We start from the raw sequence: 19,157 nt of genomic DNA on the forward strand, positions 1-19,157 counted from the left end.
AAAGGAAACAAACTTGAGAAGTTAGGAAGTAGGTAGAGACTAAGTCATAACTAGAATAACTAGAATTATCCTTTAATTGAAACTATCTTTGATTGGAAAAAGGGAGAAAATCTCATTTGATGAACAGAAGTTTTTCGAAATTTTTAGAAAAATATCTAAACATATAAAGAGGAACAGACACCTGATATGCAAGTGAATATCATAAATCAAAGATATTTAAAAGTTAATGTGGATTCCTTAAAACCACAAAAGTCCTAGAAGACAGCACAGGCAGTAATAGGCCATACAAACATTTTTCTAGATATGTCTCCTGAGGCAAAGAAAACAAAAACAGAAGTAAACTATTGGGACTACATTAGAATAATAAATAACTTCTATATAGCAAAGGAAACAATCAACAAAACCAAAAGAGCCTACTTAATGGGAAAAGATATTTGTAAATGACATATCTGGCGAAGGATTAGTATCCAAAATACATTAAAAAATTACATGATTCAACACAAAAAAACTCCCCAATAATCCAATTAAAAGTGGGCAGAAGACATGAACAGACATTTCTCCAAAGGCACACAGATGGCTACCAGACACATGAAGAGATGCTCAACATCACTCATCATCAGACAAATGCAAATCAAAACTACAATGAGGTATTACTTCACACCTGTCAGAATGGCTAAAATCAAAACCACAAGAAACAGCAAGACTTGGTGAGAATGTGGAGAAAAAGGCACTTTCATGGACTGTTGATGGGAAGGCAAGCTGGTGTAGCCACTGTGGAAAACATTCTAGGGTTTCCTCAAAAAATTAAAAGTTGATTTACCATGCAATCCAGTAATTGCAGTACTGAGTACCCAAACAATATGAAAACACTAATTTGAAGGGATATATGTGCCCCTATGTTTACTGCAGCATTAATTACTATAACCAAAACTCGGAAGCAAGCAAGTGCCCATCACTAGATAAATGGATAAAGAAGATGTGATATATATGTATAAACATATCACACACACGCGCGCGCATACACACACACACACAATGAAATATTACTCAGCCATAAAAAATAATGAAATGTTACCCTTTGCAACAACACGGATCCAGGTGGTATAATGCTAAGTGAAATAAGTCAGAGAAATAAAAATATCATACAAATTCACTCATATGTGGAATTTAAGAGACAAAACCAATAAAGAATAAAAGAAACAAACCAAACCAACCAAACAAATGAAAACCAAAATGCAGACTGTTACCTATGGAGAACAAAGTGGTGGTTAACAGAGGGGAGGTAGACGGGGGGAATGAGTGAAATAGGTGAAGAGGATTAAGAGTACATTTATCATGACCAGCACTGAGTCATGATGTATAGAATTGCTGAACGACTATATTGTACACCTGAAACTAATAGGACACCGTACGCTAACTATGCTGGAATTAAAATTAAAAATTAAAAAAATAATTTAAAAAAGACCTTCATAGTGGATTCCATGTTTAGAAGTTCAATATACTCCCAGTTGCGTAACACATAGCAATAGCAAAACAAAATTAAAAAGGCACACACAAAGAAAACAACAACAAAAAATACATTGGCTCATAAAGAAGACAAATGTTTTCTTGGCACAGTGGTGAGAGAGATTGAAAGCAGAAATTTGCTGTTCTCTGAACTTTGCAAACTGGGGAGGCAGCCTGGAGTTTCACTTTCAATAACTATAGGAACTAAAAAGGCCCAAACAAGATGACACTAGGGCGAACTCATAGGTTGAAAGGAACACCAGGTTGGGATTTGGGATTTCTCTTCCCTGGAAAAGGAGCCTCTCAAAACCTGCAAAATATTAAAAAAAAAAAAAAAAAAAAAAAAGAAAGAAAGAAAGAAAGAAAGAAAGAAAGAAAGAAAGAAAGAAAGAAAGAAAGAAAGGAAGAAAGAAAAGGAAAAACAGAAAGGTGTGTCTGGGAATACTCCACACTTCTAATAAATACACAGCATGGACTTTTGGCTGAGATGAGTTACCGGTTTCTTGGTGATGAGACTTCCGGTGTTGGTGCTCACAATATGTCCCTGTGTTTACCCATTTGGTTTGTTTTCCACATACAAGTGGATTTGTACACGTGCGTTTCTCTAGCTGACTTATTTCACTTCACATCATCTCTCTAGGTTCATCCATCCTGTTGCACATGACGTAATCTCATCCTTTTTTGTAGCCGAGGAACATTCGATTGTATCACAGCAGTGAATTTTTGGCAAGTTCCAATTAATGCAAAAATTATAAGCCAGGTGTGAATATATTCTCTGTAATACGTTAACCCTGATGTTGTTGCTATATCAAGTTTACTGACTCGCAATGGCTGCCCATAACATTATTATTTAAACAAGTGACCTGAATAGGGCTTAAGTAGCTAACACATTTTCCCCAAGAATGTGGAAATATGTAGTGCATTTTTATGTTCTGGGCCTCAGGAAAAGGGAATGATAATTTTCCTGATGGCATTTAAAAAATAATTTGCTTTTCCCGTAGGCTGAGAAGAGAGAATTCTGTTTGCAACCACAGCAGTCAATCACTCATGCCCACTAATTGGGTAGGCTGGGGTGAGAATACCCATGGTGGTAATTCTGATGGAATTACTAACCCTTTGTAATGATTTTGCAACGTATTTCTTTTTAGTTTCTATTCTAGGAATGATGATGCTTTTTAAAGAATAATTACTTACACTGCCTGTCCAGGGGGCTGTAGCCTTCTTGGAATAAAAACTCATTAATGATTAAATCAATGGCTATATATATATATTTTTTTTTTTCACCGAGATTCAGCTCATTTGTCCATGAGTTGCACGGTAGACCAAAAGTATTTGACTTTATTCTTTTTCTCTCAAGATAGAGAAATTTGAACAGACCACATAGTTGACAGAGAAGATTCTGTGCTTTAGCAATAGGTAGACAAAACTTAAACCGCCGCTTTGTGATTTATCATTTTAGTGGCAATGGGGAAAGAAGATTAACGGTCTCAGCCTCAGATTTATCCTCTACAGAATGAAGACTATAATGTTTGCCTTGCAAAGTAGATATGGGCATTAAGTAAAGCCACGTATTAAAACACTGTGCAGTGTCTGTGTACCAGTCATCCACTGCCATAATAGTGTGCGTTCCATGTCAGCCCAACTCCAACGGCTTCTAACAGTAAACATTTATATTTTCCCATAAATCTGCTGAACAGGTTTTTCAGCTGTGTTACACTCAACTGACCTCAGCCGGATTTCTTCATGAGCATGTGGTCGTTTGGTGGGTCAGGGAAGGGCTACCTGGGTCCAGATGCCCTCAGCTGAGCTGAATGGTCTCTCCTCCGTGTGGTCTCATTGAGCAGCATCCCAGACTACTGGCTGGCCCCTGGTTGCACAGTGATGATCGTGTTGGGGGGAGGCCTGGGTGGGGGGGGGGGGTTCAAGGATAAAAGTAGAAATGGCCAAACCTTTTGAGTCTTTAGGCTTGGAACTAACATGCAGCTATTGCAGCTGCTTTCTACCAGCCACATGAAGTTACGGGGCCATCTCGGACTTGAGGTGTGGAGAAGTAGATTCCTCTTTTTCTCTAAGAGGGTTGTGCAGTCTGTTGAAAAGGGGCACACATACAGATGGGGAAACTCCTGTGCATATTTGCAACCAATCTACTCAAATTTGGCCCAAAAGAAGTAAACCATAAAGAGAATCATTCTGTTCTCTATCTATAAACACTGAGGGTAAATTAACTGCCAGAGGCCCCAGAAAGTGCAGTAGAGGATATAGAAATGAATTCCGGCTCCAGAATAGCAATTTTTCTAAAGTGTAAGCATGAAGATGTGATTTCCAGTAAATATCTTCAAAGGTTTCCCTTCATCTGACACAACGGGCCTCATTCAGTTCATGGCTAAGTGATCTCTTCAATCTTATCACTCATCCCTCTCACCAGCTCCCCCCGCCCTGCCCCGTATATACCCACAGGGAGCATTTTGCAAGGCTTTTGCACACGTGTCTCTTATAAAATAATCTTCTGTAGTGAATGGTGTGCCATATATTTAGTCCCAATTTCTAAACCAGGAGGACAGGGCACTGTACTAAAGACAGGGATATACTCATCACAGAAGAAGCAGATTCTCTTGCCAAGAGGATTGCTATTTTAGGGAGTGGAAAAAAAAATCTGGAGAGATCTTCAGAGATCTGAAGTAGCATGTTTTCCACAAGGGAGTCCAACTGGGAAGTTTGCAAACTGATACAGGAAAGCTCATTTGAAATGGAGTCAGGAGGCCATACGAGGGACCTTCGGTCAATACCACTGCCCCTCAATTACAGACCCCAGCAGGAAGGGTCATCAATCCCAGACCTCAATGGGGAGGAGATGCCCCTTGCAAATCCACTTACAGGTTTCCTACACCAGCAGGAGAAAGGATGTCCTTCCCTGCCCAGCAATTCGGCCAATGAGAAACAGCTACCACCCATTTGAAAAGACCTCTCCCAACTTTCGCTTTTTCTCTATCAAGTAACATTCCACTCCTTTGCCTGTTGAACTTGCCTATGTAGGTTTTTGTTCTGGCCTGCTTGTCCCAAACTGCAATTCCTTTGCTAACAAACCCACTTTGCTGCTCAAGTAACTAGCTGTTTTATTTTTAAGGTCGACAAAAGTCAACCTAGGATGTTGGATGGCAGAATTTTTTTTTCTCCAGGACAATAAAATGGCAGTAGATCGGGATTATAACTATTTTGAAACATTTTAACTTAATTGGAAACTCTAGTGAGAAGTAGCTGAACGCCCTTTGGAAACTGAAAATCAGGTAATACTAAATTTAGATGCCTGCAATACGCCCAGTATTTTTTGCAGATAGATACTCCTGTCATCTTAAAGGACGCTTTATAGCCCAGTTGGTGAAGTGGATTTGTAGACCGATCATTTCACTACTAATGCTCAGTATAAGAGCAGAAAAGGACTCTGTGTAGACTAAAGACAGGATCTGGGCTGGAGAATTAGGGAATGTTCCTAGAGAAGTATCACCTCAGCTCTTTTTTTTAAAGATTTTATTTATTCTAGAGATTAAGAGAGTATGGGGGAACAAGCAGAGAGAGAGGGACAAGCCGACTCCACACTGAGCACGGAGCCCAGCACAGGGCTCGATTGCAAGACCAGGACCATGACCTGGGCCAGATCCCAGGGTTGGGACCCTCATCCGACTGAGCCCCTCAGGCGGCCCTTAGCTAACTCTCAAAAAGTGAATCGTTTTATCAAAAGACAATAAAAGATTTTATAAGAAAAGTGAGAATCCCATTTTAGGCGAAATTGCATGGTGTTTTGGGCAAATATTTTATAATTGGCTACAATTGCTGTAAGTTGTCAGTAGTGCAAATGGATTGCTTACTGAAAAAAATCTATCTGGAAACTGTTGTTTTTAACATTGGTGGTACTACCCACAGGAGGCATTGTGGGACTCTTAGAGAGGAGGACAGTATTACAGTTTTCGTAATGATTAGGAAGTAATGATGAGTCATCCTACAATGGCCAGGACTGTCCTAAACAAAGTATCGCTGCACACCCAACACAACTTTATCTTTATTTTTATTTTCTCCAACACAACTTTAAAATCCTGACCACATGGTCATGATTACCTGAGCCTAGACTGCAGACTGTTTCTATAAATCAACATAAAGTGTTTCTCAAGGATATTACTCATTTTATGAATTGTTTAATTTACAATAAATAAATGTATTCAACTAACAAATTCAGGAAGAATAATACTTGTCTCATTCAGAACTTTACCAAGGACTGTACAAATTCCATACAATCATGTCACTAATAGCAGAGCCGATTATGAGATTTGAGTTGTACTAACACTTTTGTAACAATCTTTACCGGAAGTTGTTGCATTAATGACTATTTTACAGATAGGTGCAAACCTCTAGCCCCTTAATTAGGTTTTCAAAGTAGTCATGCTTAAACATTTATATTTGTTATAATTTCCCATTCATATTGCTTTTATATTAAAATGAGGACATTATTTTGATTATTTAAATTATGTTGTGAGTAAGTTATATTATCACGTATAGCTTCTGAAGATTTTGAAGTAATCTTTCATTTTTTTTTTTTTAAAGTCAGCTGTCGAATTGTAGCTTCTAAGGTCCTTGATGTTTGATCTTTGGTTTAGCAATTTTGCATCGCTGTTTCTGGATGAGGTTTTCTTTCTGTTTGCACTGCTTTTCCTAAGGAATCCTGGATCCCTGGGTCCATGCCTCTGGCCACCTGGGCCACCTGGGGCGTTTTCAATACTCATTCAACAAATTGCAAACCGTTCTGTAGATGAACATAGATGTGATTCATGTGTGTTTGCAAAATATAGAGATTACATTCTTAATGTGAATGAATTATCAAAGTATGATTGTCCCTGAAGTTACAAAAAATATGAGGGGAAAAATAATTACACCCATAAATGGTTTGAGAGTCAACACCCTCTTTCCAGTTACCTATACTATCCATGACTCTAAAGTGATTGACATTAGGAAATCACAGTATAGGATGGACACCCCCTTTCCTGCCTTTACCATGTGCAGCTTTCAGGGACATTTGGATCAGTTAGTAATGTGGCTTCTGGTAGTTATGCCCAGTTACGAATATCTTTAAAAAGAATGAAAGTCACTAACTTGATGGTTCTCCAAGTGTGATCTCGAGACCAGCAGCTTTGACCTCATATGGGAACTTGTCAGAAACATAAGATACCTGGCCTCATCCCAGAATTACTGATTCTGGGGATTTTTGAAGAAATCTGTGCTTTATGAGTCCTCCAGGCCACTCTGCTGTTGTACTTTGGTAAGAGAAACTTTGTTCTAAGCTTTAAACTATGAATATGTAGTTTAGCATAATGGGAATAAGTTGCTCTACACTGTTGCCTAGAATGACTCCGCCCAAGAGAGCATCGTAATCATTGCCCATTTCTAGGTAGCTTTGTGGATAGCCAGGTCTGGGGTCCTGAGTCTCCTCTACAACAGTCCAGGTGCATTGGCCAAAATGGTAAAGATATTTTTACTAAAACATTCACTAGGCTGCTTAATCACCTTGGAATATGACAAAAGAGACAGGAGAAAATTAAATTAATTTACCCTTGCTATAACTAAAATACACCTTTTTCAATTTAAATTATTTTTAAAAAATGTCATTTGAGTATAGATGACACACAATGTTATGTTACTTTTGGGTATACGACATAATGACTCCTCTTCTCTCTACTTTATTCTATGCTCACCACAAGTACACATACCACCTGTCGCCATACAGTGCTATCAAGGTGGCATTGACTATATTCCCTGTGCTGCACTTCTATTCCCATCACTAACTCATTCCCGAACTGGAGGCCCGTATCTTCCACTTCCCTCCACCCATTTTTGCTCATTTCCTCACCTGTTCCTCACTGGCAACCATCAATTTGTTCCCTGTATCTACTGGTCTATTTCTTCTTTTTGTTTGTTTGTTTGTTCATTGTTTTGTTTTTAGATTCCACATACGAATGAAATCATATAAAATTTTTCTTTCTCAGCCTGCCTTATTTCATGCAGCATACTGCCTTCTAGGTCTGTCTGTGTCATCACAAATGGCTGTGTAATATTTCTCTGTGTGTGGGTGTGCGTGCCCATGTTCCTTATCCATTCGTCTATCAGTGGATACTTGGGTTGCTTCAATCTTGACTGTTGTAAATGCTGCAATGACCATGGGATCCACATATATATTTTTTGAATTAGTGTTCTCATGTTCTTTGGGCAAATACCCAGTAGTGGAATTACTGGATTACCTGGTATTTATGGTATTAACTTTTTGAGGATCCTTCACACTGTTTTCCACAGTGACTGTACCAATTTACATTTCCACCAATAGTGCATGAGGGTTTCTTTCTCTCACATCCTTGGCAACACTTGTTTCTAGCCATTCTGACAGGTGTAAGGTGAGACCCACTGTAGTTTTAATTTGCACTTCTCTGATGGTTAGAGATGTTGAGCATATTTATGTGTAACCATTGGGCATCTATATATCTTCTTTGGAAAAATATCCATTCAGCTTCTCTGACCATTTTTAAATTGTTTATTTTTGATGTTGAGTTGCATAAGTTCTTTATATATTTTGGATGGCTGAATGGTCTCAGGCACTAGATTCAAGCTCCTGTTTCACTTTGAAATATTGCATTTTAGTTAAAGGAACACTTTCCTTTATTGCACCACAGAGTATACAAGATCTCCTCTAAAAACCATGTTAATATAAAACACTGCCAATTATGAATTTTAAGATGGGACAACTACACGTCATTATGATCATACGAATGTGCTAGAGAAGTAGGGCATCCTAAAATCATATGAGGATATAGCTGTGGTAACAAGAACATGCACTCATCAAAACATATGTCTGCAACTTAAAAATAACAGAATAGGTGAAATACACAATTAAAAGGCGATTGATGTGAACTGTCAAAGAGCCAAACAAATAAATGATTTTATTTTGAACAATGTGATTTCATGTGACCGTTATACAGTGATTGGAAAGAAATTGTTTTTTTTTTTCATAAGATATTTATAGAAAATATACACAGGCACAGGCTCATGACTTTGTTGTTAACATGACTGAATGGAATCATTGTTTGTAAACTAGGCAGGTGCTTGGCGGCGAGTAGCAAGCAGTTCATCCAATCAATCTTGTAACCCTGATTTATGAATAAGGATTCTGTGATGAGTAGATGTTGAGCCCTGAGAGCACATCAAAACTGGGTCATGGGGAACTTCATACATAAATTAAATACAATGAGATTCTGGGAACTCTATTCATTGGCATCAACTGAGGAGATGATTTGTTTAGACAGTAACATAACTTTAATTTTCTTATCTAAAATAAGTCATTGCAAAAGTGATTATTCTCAAATATAAAATTTTAAATATTCTATAATATCTCTTTATAATCGTTTATATACGTTATATACATCTAAGACCACTTAATTTTTTTTTTACTTTTAGAAAATCTCATTTTTAAATGGACTCAGACAGAGGTAGAAGATTTCAGGGAGGATTGTCTCTGTCTCTTGGCAATCTGTTTCTGGCATTTTTCTCTCACTTCCTTCACTGTCTTGGCCAAAAGTTTAGCAAATTTGGCAGCCTCTTTCTTGTTCTTAGTAACTGTTTCTTTGGAGCAATACACTGACTTTTGTCTTAGAGGACACGTGGTGAAACAAGATGCTGAATCTTGAGCACCTTGTTTCTAGATTTCTTCTCTGATTAGTGGCATTCTCACAACATACTGGTGGACATCCTCTTCAGAGAGGTCAACAAGTTTGTGGATTCTGCTAACTCTTTTGGGACCCAGGAAAGAGGTGCAGTAATATGGGTGAGTCAAGGAATATCCTTCTCCTCCCATTTTTTTTACAGTGACCACTTGAGAACCTGAGATTGACATCCACAGTCCAACCCTGGACAGATTTGAACTTTCTTTCTCTAGTCTTCCTTGGTCTGTAGCAGGAATGCTCCTTATTCAGCAGCAGGTGGACATGCCCATAGATCAAGACACACTACTTCACGGGGAAGCCTTGTTTATCATTGTCACCACTGATTCAGACCACATAACCCTTCCAATTCTTCCCCCAGAGCATCAGCAGCAGCTTCTGTGGCCATACGCTTCTCATAAAAGATACAAAGTTTGCATTCATCATCCACTTCCATGAGTTTCTGGCAGCCAGTATCCAGGAAAGAGATGTCCAGCTTCATCCCTAAAATAAGAGAGGCACCACAAAAGAGAGCTATATTTGGCATTTTAGATATAAGGACCTCGGACTGAGGATACAACTCTTCCACTGTGTATTTAATTCTTTCAACATTTGTTGAATACCTAATTTGTCCTTTTCACTAAGGAAACCCATAAGAACTTAAAAAAAATAATAAAATGAAGGAAACATAGTTCTTAAAAATAAGAGGCTGCAAATCTAGTGAAAGGGCAGAGATATGAACCACCATAATAGGGGCATAAAGATTATCACTAAGAGATACAGTATCTTGGGGGAGTACATTGCTGTGGATTTTTAAAATAATCTGCTGCGGTTTTTCAAGAAAGCCCGACATCAGAGGAATGACATGCCTTAATACCATTGCATTTTATTTATAAAATGTTTCCTCTTTTGTGTTCTTAAGGAGTTCTGTGAGGACCAAACTAGTGGAAATTTCAGATTTTTTTTTTCAAAACAACTCCTTATGATTTGCAGTTGTTGTTATGATGAAGTAATAAACACTGTCACACCAAGGTTCTGAATTCTGAGTCACTCTACTTTGGAATCACCTTTAGTGACAAATATTCCCTGAATACCAACTCCAAGTAGGGCACTTTCAGACACTAGGAACCCAGAAAAACTCTGACAGTCAGCTTTTAGTTCAGACAAGGGAACAGATCCTAAATAGAAATAGCAAAAACTACAGAAGAACCCATTCAGGTCTCAACTCTTTATTACTTTCTTCTTTTTATGCATTACCAGCAGCATCTTCAATAATATTACACTGATATAATACATTTTCTTTAATTCTGTTTTAGTGTTTAAATTTAAGTTTGAAGTCTGTATTGAAATATATAACCATATAGATTATTTTGTAACTATATTGACATATTAAACTCTATTAAAATGACATAACTCTGTAAATAACAGAAAGTAACATAAATAATAAATTGATGAAGAAAATTACCTATAATCACATAAGCTAATCAAGTAGAGGTTTCCATTTGCATATTTTGCCTTCCAGTCTTTAAATAAATGCTTCTGGAATCTTTAGACATATGAATTTGAATTTTAATTACAGATACAGTTTCATTTTCTAGACATTCATGCAATATAATAGTCTGATATTTAACAAACGAGTATATGCTTTTCCTCATTTCTAAAATTTCATGTAGCCAAACACATGTACATATATACTTTGTATCGTTGTCTTAAAAAATGGAATCAAAACTCATAGGTTTATCTGCTACTTGAATTTCTCATAGGATAATGTAAAAGAGGGCAATAATCATAGGTATCTTTTATTGTTCTTAATATGTATATAATTTTCCTAACGTGTATGCATATATACATTATGTATGTAATTAAAGCTACATGTGTGTACATTTATTTTGTGTCTATATATCATATATATATAATCTATTAAACTACATGGTGTTAATTGTTTATCTTAGGTTCATACTGCACTCTACCCAAACATGTGAGATCTGTGAGTACCAAGCTCCTATATTTATATTTCTCTGATTCTGTTTAGACATAATGGATGATTCCAGTGGACCATCTGAATGATCTGCTAGTCGCTAAATGGCACCAATTGTTTTTATCCAATCTGAAAAATAGAAACTCAATTTACTTCTGTCTGGATGTCATCAATTTTGCTTTTTGATAAAATGCTTTTCTGGACTTCTGTTTGGAGGAAGTCCATACATTTATTACTAACTGATTAAAAAATTGGAATGTCAAAAAAATAATACTAATACCATAGGCTTTATTCATAGATAAGAACTTCAAGATGTGGGTTGTAAAACTTTTGTATAAAACTAAATTTGTAAAGAAAAATTTTGCGTAATTAATGAATTATTATCACATTCATAAAAATGTCTCTTCAGTGAGAGCATTTCACCTAACATGACATTTAGAAAAAATAATCTAACCTTCCCTGCACTTTTTAGACTTCTAAGAATCATCTGTATGTTTCTTTCCTTGGAGAATATTTATATCTGCTTTTCTGTTTACTAATGCCTAGATTCTTCTTATACTAGTTCTCTGTAACATAAATGCACTGCAATATGTTTGTTAGAACTGAACCATTTGCTCTATATGTCTACGTATTTGAAGTCTGGACTTTAACATTCTGGAAAAAGGGGGTTCTTCTCTCACTTTTAAGGAATTTAGTAATAAAATTAACCCATCAATTCAACTAATGATGGTTTGTAATGTCTTCTGAATGTCAGACAATAGTGTAGGAGGCTAAGATTATAAAGACTTAATCCAAATCAATGAGCCCAAATTAATAATTCATGGGAATGAAATTTATAAATCCCATTGCACCTAACATGAGGCTCATTCAGCCAAGGCAGAGTATTAAAAGGATTGTCCCAACTATTATTTTATTATTTTATTTTATTTTATTTTATTTTATTTTATTTTTGTTTTTTTCATATAAATGCTTTATTGTTTTTACTGAAAAAAATGTTCTCATTTCAGCTTCAATGGACTACAGATAATGGGCATAACTCAGAGAGACTGTGACAGTTACATTTGCAGAAGGTAGGTTATCTTAAATATCTTTAATATATAAAATCAATGTTAAAACTGGAAGATACTGAAGATATTATCTCACCTAATCAAATTTATTTTTTATTTTTAAAATTTTTTTCAAATATATTTTTTAATTGGTGTTCAATTTGCCAACATATAGCATAACACCCAGTGCTCATCCCATCGAGTGCCCCCCTCAGTGCCTGTCACCCAGTCACCCCACCCCCTGCCCACCTCCCCTTCCACTACCCCTAGTTCGTTTCTCAGAGTTAGGAGTCTCTCATGTTCTGTCTCCCTTTCTGATATTTCTCACTCATTTTTTCTCCTTTCCCCTTTATTCCCTTTCACTATTTTTTATATTCCCCAAATGAAAGACCATATAATGTTTGTCCTTCTCCGATTGACTTATTTCACTCAGCATAATACCCTCCAGGTCCCTCCACATCAGAGCAAATGGTGGGTATTTGTCATTTCTAAAAAATATGGAACACTTCACTAATTTGCGTGTCATCCTTGCGCAGGGACCATGCTAATCTTCTCTGTATCGTTCCAATTTTAGTATATGTGCTGCTGAAGCGAGCACCCCACTATTATTTTAATTTCGGTGGTTAGAAATTGGTGCACTATAATCAAGCTATTTTCCCCTTTCTAGTTTTGTTAGGAAATGCATATCCCTTTCTCAGCAAAAACTGATGTTGTAGATATGGACAGAAAATATGGGTTCCCATCTATAGAGAGAGACAAGGTCTCATCCTTGCACTCATGCTTTTACTTTTCTTCTCATCCTCCTTGCACCCCTTCCTCCTTCTTCTTCCTGGTTTCGAGTTTTGTTTCATTTTCTATCCTCAGTGCCTAACTTCTTTGTCCTCTATGTTCAATTTCTCAAATCCCCCTCGGAAGGAGAATTTAACTGAATCATGTACCTGGTTCCCATTCCCAGGAGGGTTTGCATTTTCAGCAGAAATGAGAAGGCACTGGGTTGTTCATGGTACAGTTGAAGGCAGATGGGAAAAGGAGGGTGAGACAGGTTGATATTTAAGGAGGTTATTAAAGTCATGTTAATGCCAGGAACTCCTGCCACTTAGGCAGCAATTAAAAGGCAAAAAGAGTCTGAAACTATAAATACCAATAACTTTTCACTTCGTGTCTTCTTTGGCATTGAATAATCTCTCCTTTACCCCACTTGACAGTTTGGGTATATCCTACATTTCCCACTACGTGTCAACAACTAGAAGTTTGGAATTTTAGTGAAGCTGGTAATAGTCAAGTGTTGTTGCGAGTGTACTCCTGACATGGAAATATTCTCTTTCTACAAATTTCTATAAACTATTAATGAACTGCTACCCACTTTTCAAAAATGTTGTATTTCTCAAGGAGCTTTCAGACTACTTTATCAGAATCTAAAATTATTACTTTTTCCCTTTCAAGATATATGTTGCACTTTTTTTTTAACTCAGAGCCTCGTACTTTTCAATCTTTGTGTTATGTGGAATATATTCCAGGCCAGTTGTTCCTCTAGCTACACAGCTGCCCTGTAGGTGAGCAGAGAGCAATTCAATCATTTCACCTGAGGTAAAACATTTGTTTTGTTTATTTAAACCTTGTAGAAGCAAAAGCTTCTTCAGCTCATTCAAGAGGGGACTCAGCTTATGGTCTCTGGTAGGTAGCAGGCTACCAAAAGCAAGCTCTTTATAGCTTTTCTGAAATGAAATCATCCCTGGAATATTTTGTCCAAATAAAAGTTTTCCATAAGCTTCTTTATTAAAGAAGTGAAATGGGTATTGAGAACAAGCACTAAATGCAATTCATTAACTTGGTTGCTGCCAATTGCCATCTGGAAAAAGATCTGAAGGATTACATTTTTCGTATCGATGGCCTGTCATGTATTTTTTCTGGGATTAACAGATGGAAGCTCTAATTTTGATTATATACATAGGAGTTTTTTTTTTTTTTTTCTAAAATAATCTGATTGCTTTTTTGAGCCTCTCTTAAGTAAACTTAAATGCTGATTTGCTGATCATGTGTGCATTAAAATTCGTAAAATTCTCAGAATAAGCTGGAAAAGTGTGGCGTTGGAAGACTGCATAGATTGGGGGGTAGCGTGAGGGGGCTGAAATGGTTGAGGAGTGTAAGAAATATTTCAGAGAGAAATTAAACTGTGAAGTGAATTTAGAAAGAGGGGCCACCGGAGTGTAGGAATGGGGGAGGGGACACCGAGACAGAGGTCATCGCTTGAACAAATGCACAGAGACAGAGCCACTCAGAGAGCTTGGAAAAGACAAATAGCTCAGGGATCAGAGGCAGCCTGGTGGAAGTTGAGAAGATATTGGAACCCTTGTATGGCAGGCTAAAGATCTTAAGCTTTACTACTCAGTTTGGGTATAGCTTTCTGAATTTAACTGAAAATTGATAGGGATAGAGCATCTTTTTTAAAAAAAAGATTGTATTTATTTATTAGTGAGAGACACAGAGAGAGGCAGAGACACAGGCAGAGGGAGAAGCAGGTGGGGAACTCGATCCCAGGACCCCAGGATCATGCCCTGAGCCAAAGGCAGACACTCCACCACTGAGCCCCCCAGGTGCCCCTGGATAGAGCATCTTAAATAAGATTCATATGCTCATTCCTGCATCCATGCAAAGTTCATGAGCAATGAACTCAGAGCAAGGACTCAGAGCATTGAGGCCGAAAGCAGCAAAGGCAAATACTTTCCCCTGAAATCTTTGCAGTGAAATCCTAAGTCCTTTGCAACCTGGAAAACATCTCAGAATGAACCACCAGTTGCCACTGGTGAGAAGCATATTTCTCAGAACGGACTCCTATTTGCCAGTTTCAGAGACTTAGCAACGTACTCACATGTCAAAATGCATCCCTCCCTTCCACATCTTTCTCCCTGCTGTTTTTAATAATAGGAAAACCCCAAAACGATGAAGCAGAGGATCTTACTTGTCTAATTCTGGGAATTAGCGAAGCAGGAGATCTAAGAGTCATGCCAAAAGTGATCGCACATGTATTTATGATGACACAAAATTAAAATGAATTTAAATTAACTAATTAATTATTGTTTCCTCCGAATCACTGCAGGGCCTACCACACAATTCCCCCTGCCTCAGTCCTCTCCTCCATGGACTACTTAAGCAGCATGAATAGTGTCTCCCATACTGTAGCTTGAATAGTTGTCTGTCCAAAATGCAGATGGGTTCATTTCCTCCTCTCTCAAATCCCTCATAGCTTCCTGAACCTTATAGGATGAAGCCAGGCCTCTTTCCCATGGCATTGAAAGTTCTCCATGAACCATCCCCTTAGCTAACTTCCCAGACTTACCAGCAATGACTATTAGGCCACAAAAGTTTTATATCATATTTGTTTCTCCATTTCTTCTCTTGGCGTCCTCAATCTATATCTGCGTATGAGAATTGATTGGGTTTGAAAGATTCCAGACCAGCTACAGAGCAAATTACAGTCTAATATTCATAAAATCCTAAAAGCAAGACAGAGAGAAAGTCTCCACAAATGCTTCTAGAAAGCAGGCTTTTTAGGCTGTAAATCAACTCTGCTTATTATACAGAGTTTGGGGAGGGATATTTATTACACAGGGGAGTTTCAACAGAAGAATAAAGAAATCACCAGGCTGCAGATGATTTACCTTAACTTTGCAGAATAGAAAGAGAGAGAAAAAAGGATCAATGAATTTTAGACTCTCAACCCACCACTCACAAAAACACCTCTCCTGCTTTAATGAGCTGTGACCAGATTATCCAGAAATATGTCTCCGGTATTATTTCCTCCTGGAAAATGGAGAAGGAGCTCTCTATAAAACTGTAAGGAGAGTCAACTATAAAGAAATCTAATCTTTTTTTTTTCTTGATAAATGTAAGTCTGTTATAAAACATGCCATTTCATTAACATGTGCAGGTTTTTTTTTTTTTTAACAACTGTAAACACAGATTAAATATGTTGGTTCATATTTATTTTTGTATAGCTTTGCACAACGTGAGATTTATGTTGTATGGTAAGCCTGATTCAGACCTATACCTATGTTCTCCTGAGGTGAGTTATGGAAACATACTATTGGATGAAAACTGCACTGTAAGATTTCTCAGAAGCCGGTGGTTCTGAATACTGGCTATGCACCTAAATCAATGTGGAGTTGTCAAAATATTTGCTGCTGAGGCTAAATTGCTGGATATTCTAAACTGAAATTTTGGATCGAACCCAAGGTATCTGTAATTTCCTCAGATTTCACAAGTAGTTGCTTATCTATGTAACCACATTGCTATGAATATTCATGATTTAAGTAAATAGGGATGAAAAGATGAACATCAGAAAGTTAGCTGAAAATCATTTACAACTTTAAAAAAATGTAATAATAATAAGCTTCACCTCCTCTCTTGTGTGAGATAAGTTTTATGAAAAAAATTATGAAATTCTTTCTTAAAATAAATAAATAAATAAATAAATAAATAAATAAATAAATAAAAGGAGATTCTTTCTTTTTCCCGAAATCTCTACTAGGCCAAATTCACAATCTGTTTTACTAATGTGGGGTGGCTAGGTGGATGCCAAGTTAGGTGGATGAGTGGATGGATGAAGGATGGACGATGGATGGATTGGTAAGTGTGTAGATACGCCCTGATACAGATGCACAGATGACGCACTGGAGGTATGTAATGAGCGGAAGACGAAGGATTAATGGGCGGGATGGCAAGTAGCTGGGTTGACTACTTGCAAGTAACTGAAGTGATAAATGGAAAACCCAGTGAAGTAATGGATGGATAAATGAGTGACTTAAGGATGATTAAAGGATGAGGAACAATAAAATTTCTAGAGTCTCTTTGTAATGTTTAACCTACTGAACTGCCAGAGTAAACAAAAAAAAATGGATTTTTCTCATGTTCGGTAACAAAAATTCAATTTAAAGGAGTTTATTTGTTAATTTTCTAGCTGTGAATTCCAGATCACGATACAAAAACAAATTAAGTGCTGAGGGGACTGCAGTAGACAAAATCAATGTAACCGTTAAGGCAAGCTGGATAAACATTTCGGCCCTACCTGAGAGCTCTTATTTCTGATATGTGACCTCTCTAACTGTAAGACAAGAGCAATGCCAAATGAAGCAGTTCAGTGGAAATCAGTCTTTTCAGAGGTTTATGAGGAAGCAATAAGGCTAAGAAATGGGGATATAATTATAAATATTTTTTATGAAAGCCAAAATCACTGATCTAAACTCGATATTATCCCACAGGCAAACAGAACAGCTTATTGTGTTTCGATCTTTAAGTCTTGTATGAACACAAAGATTGTGATCATGCTTTGTAGAGACTGGAATAAGCCCCAGATAATCTTATTGTGAATTATGTGTATTTTAAGTTCTATATACAATAATGTGCTGAAAGGCCTTTGTCAAATATAGAGAAAAATTATACTCAGACCCTATAAAGCAAAGATATTTACTCCAGAGTTCATTATTAAACATTTAAAAAAAAATTAAAGTAAACAAGTAAATGAAAAAAGACTTTTCTGCTGAATCTCACATTTTATGATTTCATTTTTTTTGTTTTTTCTAATTTTTAAGTGGTTTGTCTATTTATCTTTGAAGAACCATGCTATATTGAAACATAGTTTATTAAATTATGACTTATATACCAAATACAAAAAAATGTGTAGATTTGAGAGTACAGCTTTATAGTTGACAAATATCTAAATCCATATAAGAACTAATGCAACCAGATTATAGAACATTTCCATCACCCCAGAGAAATTTTTTTCTGATTCTAAAACTGTAGAATTCTAGAATATTCCAGAATAAACTTCTTCCTGTTCTAGAATATTCATATGAATAAACTTCTTCCATTCAAATTATAAACTTCTTCCATTCAAATTATAAACTTCTTCCATTCATTCAGCATAATATTCCTGAGATCCATTCATTATGCGGTGTATTTCAGTAGGTCATTGATGTAATAACTAGTAGCTTTCCACTGCATAAGCAGGTCACAGTTTAGGTTTCCATTCACTTTCTCACATTTTTTATAATTTTATTTTATTTTATTATCATGATAAGTGTGCTCTTTAATCCCAATCCCCTACTTCACCCATCTCCCCACCCACCTCCCCTCTGTAACCCTCAGTTTATTCTCTATAGTTAAAAGTCTGTTTCTTGGTTTCTCTCTCTCTTTTCCTTTGCTCCTCTGTTTTGTCTCATAAATTACACATACGGGTAAAATCAAATAGTATTTGTCTTTCTCTTCTGACTTATTTCACTTTGCATAATACTATCTAGTTCCATCCATCTTTACAAATGGCAAGATTTCATTCTTTTATATGGCTGAATAATATTCCATTGTGTATATAGACCACCTTTCTTTATCCATTCATCTATCGATGGACAATTAACACAACTTTCATAGTTTGCCTACTGTAAATAATGCTGAAATACGCAGAGGGGGGGCATATAGACCTTCAAATTAGGGAGATTTTTCTGGGTAACTGTTTTTAACAGTTTAAATGATTTTAAGAAAATTTGGCATTTGCAAAATATTTTATGCTTGTCAATTGTATTATACTTCTAGGATCTAACTTGATCTAATGCCTCAATATCAGCGTTACCCATCAGATTGATAGAATGACATTGTTATTCCTTCTTCGTGGGTGAGGGGTGATGGAAATATGGAGAACTAACATCATTTTCAGGCTTATGTGCTTGGAGATAGAACCAGAATCAGAACTCAAGTCCTTGCCCTCCTCCTTGAAATCTATTTTTAGAATAACAGTGTTGGGATCCCTGGGTGGCGCAGTGGTTTAGCGCCTGCCTTTGGCCCACGGCGCGACCCTGGAGACCCGGGATCGAATCCCACATCGGGCTTCCGGTGCATGGAGCCTGC

General features: G+C 36.8%; 1 long non-coding RNA gene and 1 other non-coding gene across 9 annotated transcripts in view; one reads left to right on the forward strand and one right to left on the reverse strand.

Annotated features, from left to right (window-relative positions):
• Nucleotides 1–10,305: 10,305 nt before the first annotated feature.
• LOC111091584 overlaps nucleotides 10,306–19,157 on the forward strand; it is a 67,056-nt gene continuing 58,204 nt past the window's right edge. For 4 of the 8 annotated variants that reach the window (XR_005375855.1, XR_005375852.1, XR_005375851.1 and 1 more), the window contains exons 1-3: nucleotides 10,306–10,454; nucleotides 11,189–11,223; nucleotides 12,222–12,284. This is a non-coding gene — a long non-coding RNA (uncharacterized LOC111091584). Of the gene's footprint in view, nucleotides 10,455–11,188; nucleotides 11,224–12,221; nucleotides 12,285–13,465; nucleotides 14,195–15,185; nucleotides 16,213–16,255; nucleotides 16,655–19,157 lie in introns of those variants that run through there. The other 4 variants (XR_005375856.1, XR_005375857.1, XR_005375849.1 and 1 more) reach the window with 4 other exon arrangements.
• LOC119865071 lies at nucleotides 12,752–12,858 on the reverse strand. The gene has a single exon (XR_005375932.1). It is a non-coding gene; the product is annotated as a U6 spliceosomal RNA (small nuclear RNA).

The sequence above is a fragment of the Canis lupus genome, chromosome 21, assembly GCF_011100685.1.
Source record: "Canis lupus familiaris isolate Mischka breed German Shepherd chromosome 21, alternate assembly UU_Cfam_GSD_1.0, whole genome shotgun sequence".
In the NCBI taxonomy this organism is placed as follows: Eukaryota; Metazoa; Chordata; class Mammalia; order Carnivora; family Canidae; genus Canis; species Canis lupus.